This window comes from Canis lupus, chromosome 23 (genome assembly GCF_048164855.1).
Source record: "Canis lupus baileyi chromosome 23, mCanLup2.hap1, whole genome shotgun sequence".
NCBI lineage: Eukaryota > Metazoa > Chordata > Mammalia > Carnivora > Canidae > Canis > Canis lupus.
The window spans coordinates 31720160-31726562 of NC_132860.1; the positions used below are offsets into that span (position 1 = coordinate 31720160).

At 49.7% G+C, this 6403-nt stretch overlaps 1 protein-coding gene across 5 annotated transcripts in view; it reads right to left on the minus strand.

Moving 5' to 3' along the window:
* The window catches only part of TENM4 (teneurin transmembrane protein 4), a 2813748-nt gene that overhangs the window by 220289 nt on the left and 2587056 nt on the right, over positions 1-6403 (minus strand). The window lies entirely within an intron of this gene.

The following is a 6403-nucleotide window of genomic DNA, read 5'->3' on the forward strand; positions in this document are numbered from 1 at the left end:
CGATGCTGATGATATTTAGAGCATCACGGTCCTTTAGCAGAGCAGGAACCTCAGTGATGACCAAATGGTGAGGATGGCACCCCGCAGAAAACAGGGGCGGTGGCTTGGCTCCCCCCAAGTACACCGAGGGCATTGCAGCATTTTGTGACATTACCTATTTCTAACGCAGAACGAGGACAGACACAATTGCCCTTTATGATCTCAACGATGCCTGCTAAGTGGCATGGTTCACACTTGAGTGCGCTGGATCCTGTTTTCTGAAAATTTCAAGGACTGCTGCCCACTCACTTGCAAACCGTGCAGTGCATCGTTTTAAACAAGCTGCCGGCGCCTGCAGCCTGTTGTGTCCACCTCAAGGAACGGCAGAACTGCAGAGGGCTAATTTTAGGGTCCAGCCCTGTGAAAGACCTTCCTGCCGACTTGGACCAGGTCTCGAGAACCAGAGGTCCCCAACTCAAGTCCCTGTCCTGCCTCATTCTTGCTGTGTGACTTTGTTTTTTGTTTTTTTTAAAGATTTTATTTACTTATTCACAAGAGACACAGAGAGAGAGAGGCAGAGACACAGGCAGAGGGAGAAGCAGGCTCCCTGTACGGAGCCCGACGTGGGACGCATTCCCAGGATCACGCCCTGGGCCAAAAGCAGGCTCTAAACCACTGAGTCACCCAGGGATCCCCATTTGTGTAAAAATTTCAACCTCTTCCAATTTTATACTTCCTTTATCTGTAAAATGGGTATGAGGCTACTAAGTGCACAAAGTCAACAGGGGACGCACTGAGTAATGTCAGAAGAATTTTTAAGGGCTAAACAAAAATTACTGATGCTAATTTATGTGCATCATATTTTGATGAGTACTAGTATTAAGAAATATTATGGAAGTACTAATGCTAACCTACCCTACCTCCACCATATCTTATTCATTTTCCTAGAACACTGTGAGCATGATCTAATGTCAACGTTATTCCCCACAACAACTTTACAAAGTCAGCACTATCATCTTTGCTTTATGCTGGCAAAGCAAGGCTCAGAGAAGTCCTAACACAGAGTGAGCAAGAGGCAGAGCTGGAGTAGAACCTTGGACTGTCTGACCCCAGAGCTCAGGCTCCTGAGTTACTCTCCTTGTGTTACTGCCCAGCCTGTGGGTTTGCACCCTGGCCAGCCTCGCAGAGGAGATGAGGAGCGGCTGCAAATACCTTCCCAATGTGTCATTTCATTAGCATTCTTGGAGACAGTGAGAGCACAAGGCAACGCTCTTTGGCAGCTGGAACCAGAGCGCTGCCATGATGCTGGGGACCTCCCTTTGGAGAGAGTCCTGAGCTGTCTGGTACCCAGGCTGTGCTGGTGTTCGTGGCCCCGAGGCCTCCCACAGTGTCCAGGGCAACTGCAGGGGTGTGGAAGCCTTTCAGAGGAGCCTCATTTCTGCCCCAGGCTGTCAGGCAGGCGAATCTGTCTCTCTGAGCACTCCATAACTGGGACGATCACTTCTTATGGAAGCTAAAATATAATCTCGATTGTGCCACTGCTCTGCTCCCAACCTTCTAAAGGTCCCATAAGAATAAAACCATAGTCCTTACCCAGGCATATGAAATCTGGCCCCCTGCTACCTCTCCAGCCTCATTTCCTGTGTTATAGGCACACTGGCCTCCATGCTGTTACTCCAACCAGCTAAAGCCTTTGTTGTCATTTGCTTGAATTCCCTTCCCCCAAATATCTACATGGGCCATTCTTTCCCTTCTCACGGCTAACTGTAATAGCTCCCATCCTGCTCTTCCTAATTACCCCTGACCCCTTGCACTGTTTTAGTTTTCCACATAGGACTAGATACACACACACACACACACACACCACACTTGTGTTTTTTCCCTATTCCAATTTCAGTTCCATAGGGTAGAACTCTTACCTGCCTCATTCTCTGCCCATGTGCCCGGCGTCTAGGAGAGTGCCTGGTACACACTATTAGGCACTCCATAAATATTTGCTGAATACTGTGAATGATGGGGTATAAAAAGAAGCACCCAGTTGGTGTTTCCTTAAGGGAAGCACAGGTGTTTTATTATTATTTTCCCCATTTTCTGTAGTTCAGGAGGGAACTTCCACACTTTCCACAGTCCACATGGCCCAGCCTGAGCAGGGTTTCTGCCCAGAGGCAAGGAGAGTTCGTCGCTGGGCCCTGAAGCTGGCTTCATGGCACGCTCCCAAGTACACCCGGGAATCTGGCCTGCATCCCTCAGCTAGGACTGTGCTCTCAGACAGTCAGATGTGAACCCTAAAACCCATCAGAAACAAATAAATATATTCAGGGGAAAAAAAAAGACATAAAGTGGGATTTTCCAGTATCTGGATCGAGAGTGGTTTTTATTTTTACTTCTATGATGTAAAGAGACAAAGCAGAGCATTCTCTCCAAAAAGCACAGACCTTTAGGACAAGGGAAGGGGCAGTGCAACACGAGAGAGGGTTTCTGGAGTGACAGGCTGTAGGAGATCCCCTGAAAGAGCTTCCACATGCACACTAACTCAGGACCCTGGGGGGACACTTGCTGAAAATACTGCCAGTTCAGAATGCTATTACTGCCTTTAAATACCCCTCTTCTGTACCTCTGAATTTAGTTCTGAGGCAGTTTGGCTTTGTTTGATTGATAAGGAAATTGCGGCCCAGGGAGACCGGTGTCTTGCTCCCAGGCACACAGCAAGTTAGTGGCAGAGCTGAAACTGAAACCCAGGTGTCCAGATTCCCAGTTCAAGACTATGCTTTAATTCCTGTCCATCACCTGCTCCCCACTCTAAGGTTCCAGTTCTTCTGAAAAAAAAAAAAAAAAAGTAAAAGCTGTGAGGATTTCCTAATGGGGATCCGTGCTGCTGAAGCCTCTTTAGGTCACCAGCTCACTGCACGGTCTCCAGCTCGCTATGGCTGGGAGCTTGGGAATGGACGCTGGATTCATTCGACTCTCACAGTGGTGGGTGCTGTTACCTCATTTTAACAGATATAGAAACTGAGGCCCAGGTAGGCTGAGTGACTGCGCAAGATCATACAGCAACCAAAAAGTTGGGGTGGGACTCAAAAGCACATCTCTCCAACCTCACTGTCCCCAGCCACATCTCAGGAGAGGGAGTACAGCTCAGTGCAGTACTGCTCCTATGGCTTCTCCTAGAGTGGGCAGGGCACCGGCTCCCCTCTAAGCCTGAGGGAAGGCCTTGAGCGAGGCCCCGAGCTGGGGCTTCCAGTTGCAGCCCACGGCAGGCAGAGCTTGCCTTCCAAGGACAGAACAAGTAGCGCTTGGGAAGAGAGTAGCTGAAAAGTTGCCTCTTGGCCTAAGCCTACTGTCCTAGACCATGCTTCACCCACAAAGCCCTGGGACAGCTGCTCAGTAGAGCAGAACAGGCAGGCATCACACCCACATTCTGTGGCTGACACCCTCAAGGTGGCTCAGGGTGTCAGAGATTTGGCCGAGACCACATAAAGACTTAGAGCTAGAGCTAGCATTTGAACCAAAAAAAAAAAAAAAAAAGGAACTAGATCTTCCAGGTCATGGTGATTCTTCTAAGAGGCCAATTCCACAATCCCATCTTTAAAAAATATTGACCATGACTCACCCCTACTTCTGTCCCTGCCTTGGGCCCCATGCCCACAAGGAGGAGTATAACCTCTCTCCCTCTAAGTCAAGGCCTTCACTGCTGACTCTCCTTTATGTGCGTCTCCACGAGACCCCTGTGTTCCCACGTCCCCCCAACTCTGAGCCACCTCCCCAGATAAGCTCTCTCAGCTCTGTGCCTTTGCACAGCTGCCCCTCATCCCAGAATCCCTTTCTCACTTGCAAACTCCTACGGATCCAGGTCTCGATAATCAGGAAGATGGCACTGGAGAGTGGGCTAGGTGCCTGGGCCCTGGGGCCAGCTGGCCTGGGTACGGATCCTGGCCCTGACACTTACTGGCTGTGGTTCCTTAGGCAAGTTATTTCACTTCCCTGTCTACAGATTCTTCATCTCTAAAGTGGGGATGATGAGACAACTACCTACCTGTGCAGAACGGTTAGCACAGCAGTCCTGACTGTCATCCTTTGAAGGTTCTGTTTATAAAGTTGGCCCTTGGGCTGGTATCTGGAACCAGAGGTTTTCAGGAGGGTTCTCACCATTAACTGATGAGTAGCTGACTCAGGTGTAAACTGTGTGTACAAACAATATGGTTTATGCTGAACACCTGCTTTCCTTCTAGGAGTCTGGAATTTGGGCCTTTGCCAGGCAGGAGGCACCTGTATCACCAGCCCTCAGGAGAAACCCTCAGTGCTGAGTCTCTGATGAGCTTCCCTCTAGGAGCTCCAGTAAGGACCCCGTAAGTGCTTGGTAGGATTGTTTCTTGATGTCCCCATACAGAGGGAGTCACACCCTCCTCTCTGCTCAGAGTATCCCCTGCCCCTCAAGGCACAGCATTATCCAGAGTGCCATATTCACCCATTTATTTACAGGTCTGCCTTCCTTATAAGATCATGAGTCTCTTATAGGACAGTGGCTGTGTTTTCTGCACGCCCGTGACTGAATCACCAAATGACATCCTAATTATCTGCAGTGCTTAGGAGTTGGCTGACCCACTAGAAGGTACTGTGTGCTATTCTGGGAACTCTACCAAGCTTGGGGTGGAGACCACCAGGAGGGCCTCCCATCCCTGAGGGATGGGCAGGGCTATTCCCCAAATTAAGCATGACCACAAAACGGGTCTCAGGCTTCCAAACCAGGCCTGGGATCAGATGAGCTAGAGCAAGGGTCTGACAGCCTCGTGCTCTGGCTTCCCCTTCATCTGACAGAAGCCTGACAGGTTATTAATGAGACAATCCCTATGAAATCAATTAAGTATTTGATGCTGCAGAGCGTGAAGAAGTGGACCAGGGTCTAGCAGACCCTGAATACAAAGACCCCACCAAAATGGACCACAGATGCATCTGCGGGCCTCAAAGCAACATGTGACCCCAGCTCTAAGAAGTCCCTCTGGGGACTCAGTTCCCCTTGGAGAGGGCCAGAGGCAGTGAGGCAAGTCTTCCCTCTTGCTTGTCCTCCTGCCTGCCTTTCTCTTCCTCCAGCACAAAATCTAAACCCCTCCTGGTTATTCTGCTGGCCGTTATGCTATTTGCTCAGCTACTTATTTTTTACTCTCCACACAGACTCAGTTTGACAATTAAAGAAGGGCCTGTGACTGTTTCTCTGGCATCAGGGGGTTCCCCATTCTCAGGGGGCTTGGTAATAGCCGTTGACGACAACCCCCTCTTACGGTGGGAGGGTGGGGGACTCTAGGCCTTTGCTCAGGCCAGGCCTCCCTCATGCCCTTCCTTCTTCCTAGCTCCACCTGGGGACTCCTGCTTGCTTGTCCACTGTCAGTCCCACAGCACCAGGCCTACTGGGAAGTCTTCCCTTTGCTGCACTCAAGTTAGGCAAGCCTTTTCATTCATTTGTTCCACCATTCATTTATTTAACGGTGTTAGTATTTTTCCAGCACCCATCATGTGGCAAGCTGTGTTGCCTACTGAAATTCCAGCGGTGATTACAATGGATTCACCATGTGTACCTCTATCATAGCCCTTGCCCTGCTGCAAGTCTGTTCTCTTAAACATATTGCTGGCTGGGCACACAGTAGGCATTAAGTGACTATGTACTGAATGCCAAGCACCACATGGTAGGTAAGCAGTTGATTCCCTTACTGTGTGCCGAGACATTTTCAGACATTATATATACAATTGCTCCAAGAGCCTCAGGAGGCACTGCAGTGATTTAGGAGTGGCTGAAAAATCCTCGGGTGCATCTCCCTTTGAGAAGTGGGGTCTGGTGTCCCTCTCCTTGAAGCTGGCTGGCCAACAACTGCTTCAGCCAACAGAACCATGGCAGATGTGACACTGTGCCATTCTAGGCCAAACCTTGAAGAGATCAGTGGCTTCTGTCTCAGTGCCATGTAGCCCCCAGCCACTGAGTATGAAGTCCACTCCCTGCTGGGAAGACTGGGCAGAGAGGTCCTGAGACCACAGTAGAGGGTGGAGATCCACCAAGCCCAGATACTGAGCCGTCTTCTCCAAGGAGCTGGCACATGAGTCAAGCCACCCTGGCTCCTTCAAATTGTCCCACTAATAGCTAACACCACCGACTGACCCCAGCTGATGCTACGTGGAGACCAGCCCCACCGGCTTCTTGCTGTGAGGTGAAATCAACTGGTGGTTTTTTAAGCCAAGTCTGACAGGCATTTTCTATGCAGCAATAGACACTCAGAATAGGAAGTTACTAATATTTTCTCCCTTTTAGAGATGAAGAAATTTAAGGTCTAGGCCCATAGCTAGTGAGCAATGCGGTGGGGGTATGAGCACAGGATGCATCTGACCCTAAAACCTGTGAACAACTAGATTCAGCAAAAGGACCATCACGTTTGTTCTC